Source organism: Pristis pectinata, chromosome 17 (assembly GCF_009764475.1).
Source record: "Pristis pectinata isolate sPriPec2 chromosome 17, sPriPec2.1.pri, whole genome shotgun sequence".
Classification (NCBI taxonomy): domain Eukaryota; kingdom Metazoa; phylum Chordata; class Chondrichthyes; order Rhinopristiformes; family Pristidae; genus Pristis; species Pristis pectinata.
In genome coordinates, this window is record NC_067421.1 from 39,504,642 (window position 1) to 39,521,061 (window position 16,420).

General features: G+C 45.6%; 1 protein-coding gene across 3 annotated transcripts in view; it reads left to right on the forward strand.

Annotated features, from left to right (window-relative positions):
* The window catches only part of tango2 (transport and golgi organization 2 homolog (Drosophila)), a 119,256-nt gene that overhangs the window by 44,851 nt on the left and 57,985 nt on the right, over positions 1–16,420 (forward strand). The window contains exon 1 of one of the 3 annotated variants that reach the window (XM_052032365.1): positions 14,626–14,845. The exons of the other annotated variants lie outside the window; for them this stretch is intronic. The gene's annotated coding sequence lies outside the window, so the exon portion shown is untranslated. Of the gene's footprint in view, positions 1–14,625; positions 14,846–16,420 lie in introns of those variants that run through there. 3 annotated transcript variants of the gene reach the window in all.

Below are 16,420 nucleotides of genomic sequence, written 5' to 3' on the forward strand. Positions count from 1 at the left end.
ACCTTCAGTTTGACTTTGCTTCTTCGTCAAGCCTGTTGGAAATTATAGTGTCTTATAATTACAGTCATTTTGGAATTCTTCAACCACAATCTATAAACTAGCAAAGTATCTTAAACTTCCTTGACATATCATTTACTGAGCTTGCATTCTCCACTGGCGTAATTTTTCAGCATGTATAATAAGTCTTCCCTATGTGATGCTTCAAGCCTCCTCATTGTTAGTGTGCATTAATTATGTTTTTAATAAATAGTGAATGGATCAGACATTCCTGTTATTTTCCTTGGCTGCATTTAATTTGTAAAGTTATTTCTGCGGAATTGCTGGTGCATATATTCCAAAAAGGTGCATTTTTTTTTATTGTTCACACAAATTACAATATCCCCTCCACATGCTCATCTAAAAAAAAAGTAATGTATTTAAATGATGAGCCTTTTTTTAAGTAGGCTTCTGTGCATGATTGCTCATCTTCAACTGGGTTTGTTGAATAACATCCTGAAGACCAATGCAGTTGCAGTGTAATGAGTTAGTGGGAAAGTGCAGTGAACTCCCTTCCCCTCCCTAAATGAATTATCATTTTGAAGTTTTGGTCAACTGATGTACTTAAGATAATTGACACTTAGAAGTTAACTTTCCAAAACTTCTGACTCACAGAGGTTGATTAATATCCAGTTTTAATGAGTTGGCTTCCAAAATATCCTTGTCCTCCATATCGGAATTGAACATAGAACAGTACAGCACAGGAACAGGCCCTTCGGCCCACCATGTCTACTCCAACCATGATGCCAGTGTAACAAGTCCATCTTTTCTCTTCCTGTCTATTTGTATATCTAATTTGCTTTTACCTCCTCTGGCAGATTTTTAAAAAAACTTGCCTTGCACATATCCTTTAAACTTCCCCCTCTCATCTTAAGCTTCCCCCTCTCACCTTAAAGCTTAAATTTCCACTCTGGGGTAAAAAGACTCTGACTACCTATCCTATCTATGCCTCTCATAATTCTATATACTGGTGACCCCTGTGTTATTGGGGGGGGGGGGGGGGGGCGAAGAGGAGATGTGTTCCTAGAAAATGGTCCATATCATGATTTTCCATAACGCGAAGCTGCATCATTTGTGTATGAGTCAGGAAATGCCAGCTGAAAAAAAAATTGTTTATTTATCTAGTTATTTTCCACATAAATTATGTGAGAGTGAATTTTATTCTGTATCCCAAATTTTTGGGTAGTGACTTGTGAATTCTGTAAGGGTGAATTTCCATTACCTAAACGGATGCAGTGGGAGGGGGTCACCTGCACTTTTATCAGGTCATTCCTCAGCCTCCGATACTCCAGGGAAAAAAAATTAAGTGTGCTCATTTAAATTATAATTTGTTTTCCAATTGCTAATTTAATCACTGATAGAAAGGTTTTATTTTGTACTTTTGGCAACTGTTTTCCATGGAGTTCCTTTCTTAACCTCTGCACTTTTTAAGATGGATTGTAAAACCCATCTCTTTGACAAAAGTTTTGATCAGCTGGCATTCCAGCTCCTGGTATGGCTCATTGCTTTGCGAAAGCATTATATATAAAAAAAAACCAAAAGTGTTAAAGCTCTTGTGGAAGAGACCTTTTTAAACCCTAATGTTTCTTCAAGAAGATGCAGGTGCTCTTGGCATGCAAGCATAGTAATCCTTTTTGATTGTTTTTGCCAATTGTGGGATAAAAGGGAGTTGTTTCTTTTGGGAAACATTGGAATCGATTGATACACAGGCACTAAAGCAGACTCAAGTTCCTATAATCAGAAATTAATGTAGATAAGGCATATTTATAGAATATTTGAATGTTTCTTGAAGCCAGGGTTGACTGTCAACTGGATGCAAGAGCATCTGGGATTGAATACCACAACCTTGTTGATAAACAGCGTCTTGCCCATTACTTAGTACGACTCTTCTTTCTCAGTTTTTCTCCTTATCACCATAATAGGTCAAGTTGGTCACAAACTCAAGCAACTCCTCGGGAACCTTGAATGATGGGGGGAGGAGGGGGTGGAACCCTCCTCTACATTGAGCTGCACTTGTTTGTATTGTTCACCCAAGTCTTAACCGACCCACTTTGAGGTTCATTGAGTTACTTTTCACTGTAGGTGACTCTTCAGGCAGAATGATCGAATGGCACCATCTCATCTCCAGATATGATTGGCCATCGGCTTGAAGGGAGCTCATTTGTCAAATCTTGTTTTTTGATCATGCTCACCCAGGCTGGCCCAGGTTGGGATGTGGATATTATCAGCAATAACCTAATCATGGGACTATCTGCACTAGTTTTGCATGGCATCACTTATCAGACCAGGTGACCTAGCCTGACCATAAACTGAATATGAAAATAAATATCATAGTTCAAAGCTAATACAATTATTTTAACTTGTGATTTATAGGACAGTTTGTTCCTCCTGTGGACAGAAATTAACCTTCTTGTTTGAAGGCTGCTTTTCCATCCAGTGAATAAATATCTATTAGACACTCGCAAGCCCTCAACTGAAATCACCTGCTTGAGTGTTGCACTGTTTCATCCCTAATAATAGTAGAAGAATACAGCCAAGTTGTTTGTTTCCCAATATCTTAAAGAATAATGTATCATAAAAATTGTTTGAGATATACAGGAATAAGCAAGAGGTGCACGTGTACATTAAACAGAGTTGAAATATTCGCATTGAAACTGTGCATGTATTGACAGACAACAGGCTACTCATAGTTGGGGTAAAGAGTAGAGTGAATGAAGAGTGGGAGATTTCTTAACTTATTAACTCAATAGTTACAGACAAACTGAACTTGTTAGATTATTATTGTAGGAACAAACTCCAGTTGTCATGAATGAGGAATGTTGTTTTGATTTTGTCATCACTTAATTATGGCTACTGGCCCAAATTATGCAAACTATTGCTTGCAATTTTGATCAAAACCACTGGCATTCAGCCATTTATGTGAACCAAGCTCTGAAGATCAATGTATGTAGTGGGATATACAGATTTGAAGCACAGAATCTGTCAGTTCGCTCTGTCACAGAATTCCACTCGGAATCCAGGGGAGCCCAGCTTTGACCAACGTACTGTGTACTTTGACCAACATGTACTGTGCCAGGTTAAACACAGGATTCAGAATGCAATGATTTCAAAGGGGATTTCAGGGCAAAGATTTTGAAGGCATGAGAGAAGTTGGGTTGTTATTTTTGTTATTCTGATTGACTTTAATGTGCAGGTGATGATGATTATTTTTCATTTTTGAGTTTGTTGTTTAAAATTTAATTATTTACATTTGGTTTCGTAGTTTTTGCATATGTCTAGATATCAGAGACATTTTAAAATCAACTCAAATTGTTTGCAGGCTCCAAAATTGTAAAACCCTGCCCCAGCTTTGTTGATTTTCTTTTTCAAAAAAAAATGTTTTCAGTTTTTGAGAACAGGAGGTCACTGACAAAGCCAGCATCGATTGCCCTTTCACTAACAGCCCCTGATAAAATTGTGATGAGCTGATGCCTTGAAGCGGAGTGGCTCACTAGACCATTTACAGGTGGCATTTAAGAGTCAATTAGGCCTCGAGTCAAAGCCACAGATTTCCTCCTCTGTAGGACGTTGGTAAGCTAGGTTGGGATTTATAGAAATCTGGCAGCTTTTGTGGTCATCATTATTAAGGCTAGTTCATTTTCCAAATTCCAGATTCTATTTGAATTTAAATTCCACAGCTGCTGTGGTGGGACTTGAACTCTGGTCACTGGATTGTTAATGCAGCGTTCTGAATTACCAGCCCAGGAATTTAACTACTGCTTTTCAGGGTGGGGCCTCCTTACTGAACCACCTCAGGCCAGCCAGTCCCTGCAGCTGAACTCATGGGTCTGAAGGGCCAGGAAGATGACTGCTTTCTAATCAAACGCTGGTGTGTGCAGGCCATAGGCATGACCCAGCCCATTTATCTCCTCAAATTTGGCAGCAAGCATTGGAATGTATTTTGATTGTTCAGTTGCTCCTTTGGCCAGATATTATTTCAGATCCTAGTTTCAACTGTGCTTCCTTTTTAAAGTGGATGCACTGAATAATATGCCTTGCTGGACTAACTTCACTGAAACTTGTATAATTCAGATTGTCTCGCATCTGGAAAAGTGTGGACTTGCGGATAGTCAGTGTGGCTTTGTGCAGAAGAGGTCATTTTACAAACTTAATTGAGTTTTTTGAGGGGGTGGTAAAGATGATTGATTGAGGGCAGAGCAGTGAATATTGTTTACACGAGCTGGGAAAGCATTGGACAAGGTACTTCATGGCAGGCTGATCCAGAAGATTAATCCACAGAGACTTGGTAGATTGGATTCAAAATTGGCATGGCCATAAAAGACAGAAGGTAGTGGTGGAGGGGTGTTATTCTAATGGAGGTCTGTGACCAGTGGTGTTCCACAAGGATCAGTGCTGGGATCTCTGATTGTGATTATATATAAATGATTTAGATTAAAGTATAGGTGGGCTGCAGACAACATGAAAATTGGTGGAGTTGAGGGTAGTGTAGGAGGTTGTCAAAGGATACAGCATGATATAGATCAGTTGGAAATATGGACTGAGAAATAGCAGGTGGAGTTTAGCCAGGACAAGTGTGAGGTGCTGCACATTGGCAGGTCAAATGCAAGAAGAAAGTATACAGTAAATGGCAGGACCCTCAGGAACGTTGATGTACGGAGGGATTTTGGGTGTAAGTCACTAGCTGTCAAGTAGGGAGTAGATACGGTGGTAAAGGCAGCCTATGGCATCAGTTGATGTTGAGTATAAAAATCAGGAAGTCGTGCTGCAGTTGTACAAAACTATGGTTAAGCCACATTTGGAGTATTGTTTGCAGTTCTGGTTGCCACATTGTAGGCAGGAGGTGGAAGCTTTTGAGAGGGTGCAGAAGAGTACACCAGGGTATTGTCTAGATTGGAGAGTATTAGCTATAAGAAGAGAATGGACATACTTAGGTTGTTTTCTCTGGAGGGTTGGAGGCTCGGGGCAACCTGATAGAAGTATATAAAATTATGAGAGACGTAGATAGTCAGAGGTTTTTTTCCCCAGGGTGGAAATGTCAAATACTGGAGGGCATAGGTTAAAGGTGAGAGGGGGAAAATTTAAAGGGGATTTGAGAGGCAAGTTTTCTTACACAGAGAGTGGTGGGTGCCTGGAATGCACTGCCAGGGGAAGTGGTGGACATAGATCCAATAGCAACATTTAAGAGGCATTTAGACAAGCACTTGCACAGGCAAGGAATGGAGGGATATAGACCACATGCAGGCAGGTGGGATTAATTTAAATTGGCATCATGGTCGGTGCAGACCTTGTGGGCCGAAGGGCCTGTTCCTGTCCTGTACAGTTTTCTGTTCTTTGTTTTTTGTTAACTCCGCCACATCTTGCACCTCCTCTTTCATGGTGCTTACGACAGCACTTCAACAAAAATTTTGAATTTAGTTCTTCAATCCTTTTTTTATGGTGGAATTCTTCATGTTTTAGGTGGCCTGAAACTTTGGTATACATGCATGAGATTCTGATTGTCAAAGACAAAAATGCAACTGAAATTTATGGAAATGGCCACAGCTCAGGTAAATTAATTCCCCGTGCACACCACCCTGCAGTCCCCTGCCTCCACTGCCACCATCCACCTTGAACAAATCTTGACAGTAGCGCAACACCGTAGCATTGAATTTATTTTTCAGGAAATCCTGTAACCTTCAAGAGCCAGTGTGTTACAAATGCCCCAAAATTAAATCCAAGCTTCAGAAGGCAACTGCCAACTCCATCAAGGATCCAAGAGATTTGTTAAAGGATCAGAGCTCTTAAGCTATCTATTTCAACCTCTGTAATATCATCCATTTCAGACCCCATGTCATCCATCAGCTATTAATACATTTGTGTGCCTCTGGCACCTTAAGACTTTTATTTTAAGGCCAATTCAGTATGCTGAGTGTTTCCAGCTTTTTCTGCTTTTATTTTGGTAAAGCACGGTGCCTGGTCCTTGTGCATGACTAAATTTTCAAATGGTGGACACATGAACAAGGTATGTGCTGGCAAAACAACTCTCCAACACTCCATTGCATGCTCTGGGCAAATTCTGCACCCCTGTGTATGTGTGAGTGATATATTCTAATTCCCTATGCTTGGAGCTTTGGCAATGACTGTTCTTACTGTTGTTGCTTTATTGATGGTTCATCAGGAAACCTACAAATCTTCCTGCACGTAAAGCAATTTGCAGGCAAAAAATAGAGATGTCTGTTTTTTTTAAAAAGAGTCTTGCCTTACCTTACCTTTTTAAAGAGTCCCACCACCTTACCATTGACAACATAAGACCAGGAAGCTTGATGTGCTGGTAACTGCAGCCATTAAGCCATTTCAACTCTTTCTATTACAGACATTGCTTTCGTTCTACCCATCCCTCCCCACCTTCTCTCTGACTGCATCTAATTTGCATCTCTCTCTTTCTCAGTTCTGATGAAGGCTCATTGACTATTTCTCTTTCCATAGATGCTGCCTGCCCAGCTGAATTTTGTCGGCAATTTCTGTTTGTGTTTCGGACGTCCAGCATCTACAGACTTCTTGCTTTATAGCATTTATGTAGAAGACCCGAGATCAAAGTCTAATCATTTGGGTAATACCCATCAGATTACTGCTTCAGATCATTGAAACATTTTACAAATTCCTTTTTATTCTAGCTGTATTGATATTTCCAATAAAAGAAAAATCTAAAAACGGAAGGACATCTTCAGTAGGCTTGTGAAGAAAACAAGCAAGCTGATAATGTTATGTGTCCTCTCTGTTCACAGATCCTGCTGTGCAAGTATACCACTTCTATTTTTGTGTTAACATTTCTGCCCACTACATTTACAAGCAGCAGTGTTGCTTAACTCTCTCTCTCCCACAAAAACAAAATTCTCAGTTTACAAAGCTGGAGTTTACAGTGACCAGTTGCAACTGTTTTACCTGACGGATTTCTAATATTTCTTCATCCTTTTGAGGGTGAAAGCAAGGGTCAAAACAATCCATGTCCTGTAAATAATGTGGCTTGTTCAAACGTTGAGTCTATTGACTTGCAACTAAAATGAGAAATGAGTCTTGCTGCCTGTGATGGAGAACAGTCCATAAAGATTATGAAAGCAGGAAATATTGCTACCACGAACATCATTTTCAGCCCCAATAAATTTCTGCAGGACAGCTGATAGCATTAGTGGGCACACTGTGTCATGCTTAATGCTTTGCCAGAGAAAATTGATCACAGATGTCAGGTACATAATCACATGTTTTAAAATGTTATTCATTGTCTTGGAGTGGAATAATGTAAAAGCAAACATGAAAGTGTATGATTATCAACAATTTTAGTAATTTATTGAGCAGATAAATGTCACAAGATTTGCCTGTGCTCCATTAACTGGAGAGTGTTAGTGTTCACAGGAGAGGCTTTGGATAGAATAATAGGCATCGAACAGCTGGCAGGAGTATAATTGGATAAGGTATTTAGTTGCTAAAAATGACATTGTACAGTGTAATGACTGACCATTGATTCAAATATCTGAAACATTACGCTATCTGTATGTCAACATATTTTGTTTTCAGAAGAATTCTGTTCTTGCATAATTCAAAATAGTCAGGGTTAATTTTTTTTTAAAGAGTTTACATATTAATTTAAATGAAATGCTGAACTGATCTCTAAGCAATATTGGTTAAATTCTGCATTCGTCATCTGTTTGAAAACTGTTATGAATACAGTTGCTAATGTTGCATCTGTTTACTTATTATAACCCTGGCACATGTATGTATGTGAATGAACACAGGGCTTGGATAGCATCTGACTCCACTTTGATTTGCACCATTGCTTATAGCATTTCCAACTCCACCCCAGCCGTGGAATGCTGTTGTAACTGGCTGACGTGTCACATATAAATTATGGCTTAAGACCAGTCTTCTGGAGAGGAAGAAAAGGATGAAGACTGGTGAACAAAGCAGTGGAGAATGGAAAGCAAATCACTGAGTTTGAGTGGCTCCATTTTATGCTGCGATGCTCTACATGATGTATCGTATTATTTCTACAGTGTGGGCCGTTAGAAATAATATTGTTGTTGCCCAAAGTTCCTTTTCTCCTAATTGTGAAATTGGGAAGGTCGGTAAAGGCAGAGGCAAAAACAAAAGCAGAACAACAAATCATGCAGTGTGGAGGTTACAAAGTGCCTTAAGTGGTCACAGATGTTTCTGAGCCAAACCTTAAGTATTTTTCTCCTGATCTTGGTATTGATTGTACTCCCTGCAGCTGCTTTACAATGCCCAGACCACCTTTCTGTTTAAAAAGGTAACTACAGGATAGTATCTGATATGAATGAGTGCTATTCCCAAACCCAAGTTGGTGCTCTTCGTACGCACGGTCATGTAGAGGCAGGCACGGTAGTGTAGCGGTTAGCATAATGCTATTACAGTGCCAGCGACCTGGGTTCAATTCTGGCCGCTGTCTGTAAGGAGTTTGTACGTTCTCCCCGTGTGTCTGTGTGGGTTTCCTCTGGGTGCTCCGGTTTCCTCTCACATTCTAAAGACATACGGGTTAGGAAGTTGTGGGCATGCTATGTTGGCGCCGGAAGCCTGGCGACACTTGCGGGCTGCCCCCAGAACACTCTACACAAAAGCTGTATTTCACTGTGTGCCCCCAGATTTGAGTTTTGCCACATTGGCACAGGCAACAATGGTAATTTGGACCCTCTGTGCTTTTTGGTTTGGTCATGCACGGACTCCCTCAATTCTTAAGGATGGATAAACTTTCTTTTAAGGCAGTGCACTGAAGGTTCATCAGATTGGTTCCTGAGATGGAAAGTCTGTCAAATGAGAAGGGATTGAATGGGCTATGCCTCTTTCTCTGTAGTTTAGAAAAATGAAAGGTGATGTCACTGAGACTAACAGAATACTTGTTAGAGAGGGTTCAACTGTCTAGATGCAGGGAGGATACTTCCCCTGGCTGAGGAGTTGAGAAGCAGGGGACATAGTCTGAAAATAGAAGGTAGTGTAGCTGAACGCGATGCGTTGCTGAAAGGAAAACTCTGAGATGTGGAGGCTGAACTGGAGCACATTTTACTGTACAAGTAAAGCGCGTGTGCGCGCGCAAAAGTACCTGAGAGCCTCTCCAGACGTGACGTAAGGTTCCTGCCGGAAGGCCCGCCCCGCAGTTGGTTTACGACGCACTCCTGGGCGTCTGCCCGCAGCCGCCGATGGCAACTTGAGTCCCGTGGGTACGGGCCGCTACACCACCAACACCACCACCCCCCCCCCATCCCCCCTGCCGAAACGTCCATCGGGGGTATGAGACCCCCAGTCTGGGTACCTTCACCGGCTGCTCAATGTCCAAATGCGCAGCTTTGAAGCGGTCCACTGTAAAAAGTCTCCTCGCAGCCACCCACCTCCACGACACACGTAGATCCATTGTGCCAGATCACCTTGAAGGGACCTTCGTACAGCCTCTGCAGAGGTGACTTGTGCATGCCCCTGTGAATGAAAATGTACTCACAGTCCCGGAGGTCCTTGGGGATAAAGGATGGTGTCGTGCCATGTCTGGAGGTTGGAACCGGTGCCAGGGTCCCTACCTTGTCAAGTAGCCTCGTCAGCACTTCTGGTGTTCCTGCTGGACCTTGGGCCTCTGGCACAAACTCACCCAGGACCATCAGGGGAGTGCCGCAGACCAACTCCGCCGAGGTGCCCAGGTCCTCCTTGGGGGCCGTGCGGATGCCCAGTAAAACCCAGGGGAGCTCATCTGTCCAGTTGGGCCCTCTGAGGCACCCCATCAGGGCTGACTTGAGGTGCCTGTGGAACTGCTCGACCAAACCGTTTGACTGTGGGTGGTACGCCGTGGTTGTGATGTAACCGGGTGCCCAGGAGCTGCGCCAGTGCTGTCCACAAACCTGATGTGAACTGTGCCCCACTGTCGGAGGTGATGTCCGTTGGGAGTCCGAACCTGGCGATCCAGTTTGCGATGAACGTCCTGGCGCAGGATTCGGTGGACGTGTCTGCTTAGTGGCACAGCCTCCGGCCATCCGGTGAACCTGTCGACCGTGGTAAAGATATACCTGGCACCCTGGGAGACGGGCAGGGGGCCGACGACGTCCACGTGGATATGCTGAAACCTCCCGAGCGTCGGCTGAAACTGCTGGAGGGGGGCCTTCACATGCCACTGGACTTTGGCGGTCTGGCAGTGTACGCAGGTCCTGGCCCAGTGTCCGACCTGCTTGCGCAAACCGTGCCAAACGACTTTGTTCGCTACCAATTTGATAAATGCCCGGGTGGACGGGTGGGCCAGGCCATGTAGCGTGTCAAATACCCGTCTCCTCCGTGCTGCTGGTACCACAGGCCGAGGTCTGCTGGTGGACGTGTCACACAGGAGCTGAACTGCTGTTGGACCGACAGGGACGTCCTCCAACTGGAGTCCCGAAACGGCAGTGCGGTAGGCCGGGGTCTTCGTGTCTGCCTGTTGTGCCTGCGCCAGCTCCATGTAGTCGATCCCTGGGGCTGAGGTGGTCACTGAGTGGATGTGGGGGCGGGACAGTGTGTCAGCGACCACGTTGTTCTTCCCTGCGATGTGGCAGACATCTGTGGTGAACTCCGGAATAAAGGAGAGCTGCCTCTGCTGCCGAGCCGACCATGGGTCCGATACCTTTGCAAGGGCGATGGTGAGGGGCTTGTGGTCTGTAATACACGGTGAAATCCCTTCCTTCGAGGAAATACTGGAAGTGCTGGATAGCCAGGTAGAGCGCTAGCAACTCCCTGTCGAAAGCGCTGTACTTAACCTCCGGTGGTCGCAGATGTCGGCTGAAAAAGGCGAGCGGTCGCCACTGACTCTCGACGAGCTGCTCCAGGACTCCACCGACCGCCGTGTTGGAAGCGTCGACTGTGAGCGCCGTGGGTACATCGACTCACGGGTGTACTAGGAGAGCCGCCTTCGCCAACGCCTCTTTGGCCCGCTCAAAAGCCTCCGTGGACTCCGTGTCCCATGCCATCTCTTTGGCCTTGCCGGCCATCAGACCGAACAAGGGTCTCATGATGCATGCCGCCGCCGGCACGAACTGATGGTAGAAATTTACCATCCCCACAAACTCTTGCAGGCCCTTGACCGTGCTGGGTTTGGGAAACTGGCGGATGGCCTGGACCTTGTTTGGTAGAAGGGCAGCTCTGTGCTGATTGACCCTGTGGCCCAAGAAGTCGATCTCCGTCAGCCTGAACTGGCACTTCGCCAGGTTGATTGCCAGTCTGTGGTCACTCAGGCACTGGCAGAGTTGGCGCAAATGTGCCACGTGCTCTTTGCGTGACTTGCTGGCCACCAGGATATCGTCTGTGTAGATGAAGACGAAATCCAGGCCTCGCCCCACTGAGTCCATAAGCCTCTAGAAAGTCTGGGCGGCATTCTTGAGACCAATAGGCATCCTTAGGAATTCGAACAACCCGAAGGGGGTGATGAGGGCTGTCTTGGGCACATCGTCGGGGTGCACGGGGATCTGATGGTACCCCTGGACCAGATCTATTTTTGAAAAGATGGTCGCCCCACAGAGGTTCGCCATGAAATCCTGGACGTGGGGTACCAGGTATCGGTTGGTGGTTGTGGCATCATTGAGTCTCCTGTAGTCCCCGCAGGGCCTCCAACCTCCTGTGGACTTGGGCACCATGTGCAGCGGAGATGCCCAAGGGCTGTCCGAGCGGCAGATGATCCCCATCTCCTCCGTCGTCCGGAACTCCTCCTTGGCGAGGTCGAGCTTGTCGGACGGGAGCCTACGGGCTCGGGCGTGCAGTGGTGGTCCTTGTGTGGGATGTGGTGCTGCACGCCATGCTTGGGACCGGTAGTGGAGAACTGTGGGGTGATGATGGAGGGGAAATCCACCAGCACCCTGGCGAACTCATGACCCGAGAGTGTGACGGAGTCTAGGTGGAGGGCTGGGAACTGGGCTTCTCCAAGCTGGAAGGTCTGGATTGTCTTGGCGTGGACCAAACACCGGCCCTTCAGGTCGGCCAGAAGACGGTTGGCTCATAGGAAATCGGCCCCTAGTAATGGCCGTGAAACCGCTGCTACCGTGAAGGCCCAGGTAAAACAGCTGGGCCTGAAACGCAGCAGGATGGTACGTGAGCCGTGCGTCCGGATGGTGGTGCCGTTCGCAGCAGTGAGGTCGGGGCCTGGGGCCACGTTATGGGTGTCCATGTTCGGGGAGGGGGGAAGGACGCTGATTTCGGCCCCAGTGTCCACCAGGAAACGTCACCCGGAGTGTCGGTCCCAAAGGAACAGGAGGCTGTCACGTTGAAGCCACTAGTGACGGCCGGCCCTGGCGTTTCCCGGAAAGGCACACGGTGGGCAGCAGCAGCGTGCATTGACCCCCACATCTCTGGTAAAAGCACCATCGATCCAAACCTTCATCCTTGTCCCCCGTGGGTCAGTGGCTTCAGTTGTGGGGTCTTGGCCTTGGGCTGCGCGGTCGTGGTTAGGCAGATGGAAGCCGCTCCCCGCTGCTTACTCTGCCACAAAATGTCTGCCCTGGCCGCGAGGCTGCGCGGGTCACTGAAATCTTCACCCCCGAGGAGGAGGCGAATGTCCTCTGGCAGTTGCTCGAGGAACAACTGCTCGAATAAAAGGCACGGCTTATGGCCATCCATGAGCACCAGCATGTCGTTCATCAGCTCAGATGGCTTGCGGTCGCCCAGGCCATCCATGTGCAGAAGCCGCGTGGCTCGTTCGCGACGGGAGAGTCCAAAAGTGCGGATGAGGAGCGCCTTGATCTTGACATACCTGTCCTCCGTTGGTGGCTGGTGCAGGAAGTCATGATCCGGCCTGCCCTGTCCTGGTCGAGTGCACTGACCACGCCGTAGTAGTACTGCGTGGCGTCAGCTGTAATGCCTCTGATACTGAACTGGGCCTCAGCCTGCTCGAACCAAACATGGGTCTGAGCGGTCCAGAAGGTCAGGAGCTTGAGCGAGACTGCGTTGTGTGAGTTGTTGGAATTCATGCCGTGAGTTCCAGATGCCGGCTGGAAGCATCGGGGTCACCAAATGTAGCCAAACGCGACGCGTTGCTGAAAGGAAAACTCAGAAATGTGGAGACTGAACCGGGGCACACTTTACTGTACAAGCAAAGCGCGCGCGCAAAAGTACCAGAGAGCCTCTCCGGCAGACGTGACGTAAGGTTCCTGCCGGAAGGCCCGCCCTGCGGTTAGTTTATGACGCGCTCTTGCACGACCGCCCACGGCCGTCGATGGCGATTCAAGTCCCGTGAGTATGGGCCGCTACAGTAGATCACTTAGGACTAAATGGAGGAGAAATTTCCACCCTTGGAGGTTGATAAATCTGTGAAATTCTTTATCTTTAAGAGGTGTGGCAGCTCAGGCATTGATTTCATTTCAAACTGATCAATAGGTTTCTGGATATTGGAGGAATTGATGAAGATGGCAATAGGGCAAGAAAATGGTGTGAGAGTTGAAGATCAGCTGTGATCTTATTGAATGATGGATCAGGCTTGAGGGGCAAATAATCTACTACTTCTATTTCTTATGTTTCTGTGCTCTTGGGTTTGGTTAGTCATAGTGTGAACTTGCCCAGCCATTGGGTAAGCTGTTGACTTTTTACCTGGGAAATGAAAAATAAACAAGCAATTTTGTCGCATGTGTTGAGAACCCAAACTGGGCACAAGGAGATAGAGATAAGATGAGATTTATTTATTAGTCACATGTACATCAAAACACACAGTGAAATACATCTTTTTTGTGTAGAGTGTTCTGAGGGCAGCCCACAAGTGTCACCACGCTTCCGGCGCCAACATAGCATGCCCACAACTTCCTAACCCGTATGTCTTTGGAATGTGGGAGGAAACCGGAGCACCCGGAGGAAACCCACACAGACACGAGGAGAATGTACAAACTCCTTACAGACGGCGGCCAGAATTGAACCCGGGTCGCTGGCGTTGTAATAGCGTTACACTAACCACTACACTACCGTGCCTGCCGTAGAGGGCGTACCGTACTGTAGAGGGTGAAAAGCATGAGGACTGATGCGAAATGGAGGGGCACTATCCATGCTCTGTCATACCAAGTTAGGCTTTTCCTTAACCAACACTCAACACCATTTGATAGAACCTCTTGAGTGGAGCAGGCCAAGGAGAACCTGCACTTAGCTCTGAGAGTAGTGAGGAAATCAAATGAAACATTTTGTAAATTTTCAATGTATTTGGGTTTTGGAAAGATTTGAGATTTTCCTCCACCCACCCAAATCTCCCATGTTGCAAAATACTGCAGTCACTTACAGTCCAGTGTCTCGAACATGAATCCTGACATGATGCAAGCAGATGGCTTTTTGAGCCAAAAAAATTGCTACGATTCTCCAGACAAATAGCTGTACTTGTGCCTACTAGGGATGGAGAATCAAATGTGCAGAGACCATCAAAGAGAGTTTTGAAGCCATTCTGTATGACAGGCTGTGACACAAGAAGAATGCCTATAATTTGATTATTTATTTTGCATTCCCTCTTCCTGCGTTGTTGGAATGAATCTGCAGTTTTGAACTTTGACTATTTGGTTAAGCTGCAATAAAAATATTAATGAGGAAAGGAGGCGGGGAACTCCGATATCTGCGAAATGACGCAACAGTCATTTAATTGGAGCTCAGTAGGTTTGAGGAAGCTGTGGATTGTGCCTGAGACATGGAATGACATTGTACTTAGTAGTTCTACCTGTTTTTAGGCTGGAGCCTCAGTTGAAAGCTTTTCTTTCTGAAATCCAAATGATTCACGAATCTGGTGGAGTCTGGCGCCTTGTTGGAACGGGGGTATCCAGCCGTTTGATTTTTGGCATCAAACACTCCAGGGTAAAAGGTAATCAGTTGGAGATTTTAAACAGTGCATTTACTTTGGAGGAAACTATTTAGATTGGCTTGAAAATAAGACAATGCAGCTTGAGGTTGGGGAATTAGGGGGAAAGTTATCGATTGTTCAGAAGCAGCACCAATGTCCAGACCATAAAATGTAAAGGGGCAAAGATTTTTTTGATGAATGCCATTTCTGTTATTCTTCCACCAAACTTGTGACATTAACTATCTGGAGAATCCACATATAAAACTCTTCTTCCATGGAGTTAGTTTGCTGAACTCCAGCCAACCACTTAATTATTAATTGCAGGCAAATCTGAGAGTCCTGCAGCCGTTGGATGGATCTTCCAGATACGTTTTAGACCTGCTTTGATGGGGCTGGCATGAAGTTGGTATGACCAAGAATGTGGCCACAAAGATCCCCAATTCATTGCCACCTTTCTCTGTCATTGTTACTGCTGTAGCCTGCAAAATCTGGCCCCCTGTATCAGGTGCACTTTGTTCTTGCTCTGGTCATGTAACAAAAGTCACTTTATTTAATGAGAATTCAGGCCAGGACTCGAGGAACTGAGTTATAGGGAGAGGCTGGATAGGCTAAGAGGACTTTCTTCCTTGGAGCATAACAGACTGAGAGGTGATCTTATTGAGGTGTATAAAATCATGAGGAGCACAAATAGGGTGAATGCACTCTTTTCCCATGGTTGGGGAATCAAGAACTCGGACCTAGGTTTAAGGTGAAAAGGGAAAGATTTGTCAGAGGGGAGAGATTTAGAGTGGACCTGAGGAGCAACACTTTTTTTTACACAGAGCGTGGTCAGTATATGGAATGAGCTGCTAGAGAAAGTAGTTGAGGCAGGTACAATAAGAACTTCTAAAAGACACTTGGACAGGGACATGGATAGGAAAGGTTTAGAAAGTTATGGGCCAAAAGCATGGGCAAATGGGACTAGTTTGGATGGGCATTTGATCCACGTGGACCAATTGGGCTGAAGGGCCTGTTTCTATACTATATGACTCTGAGAATTTAGGTGAAACAATGCAAGTCCTAGTTAGGGTGCTATAACACAAAATTAGCACACATGTACAAGAAGAGAATGGGAGGACCAGTGGAATGTTGGCCTCAATTGTAAGGGTATATAGTTTGAAAGTAGGGCAGTTTTGATACAACTTTAACAGGACACAAGTAAGACTGTCCTTGGAGTATTGCTTACAGTGTTGATCCTCATATTTAAGGAACTATGTACCTACATTGGAGGCAGTGCACAAACATTTCACTGGGTTGATTTGTGGGAGGGAGAGGTTGATGTAACAAAGAAAGCTGGAACAGTTTTGGGCCATATTCTGTGGAGTGGGATTGACAGGGTGGATGCTGAGAAGATGCTTTCTCCCTCGATTGCACACAGATTTAGCACTACATGTTAGGCGCCTGATTGCACCCCAGAGAGAAATGAGCTGAGGTTCTCTTCAAGAGGGAGTGTGAGTTCACTCAACTTGTATTGGATGTACTGAAAAGTAGTGCAATGCAAACCTATAGAAGTGTTCAGCTGTAATTCTGGCTCAGAACACAATTTACAGGTTCAGT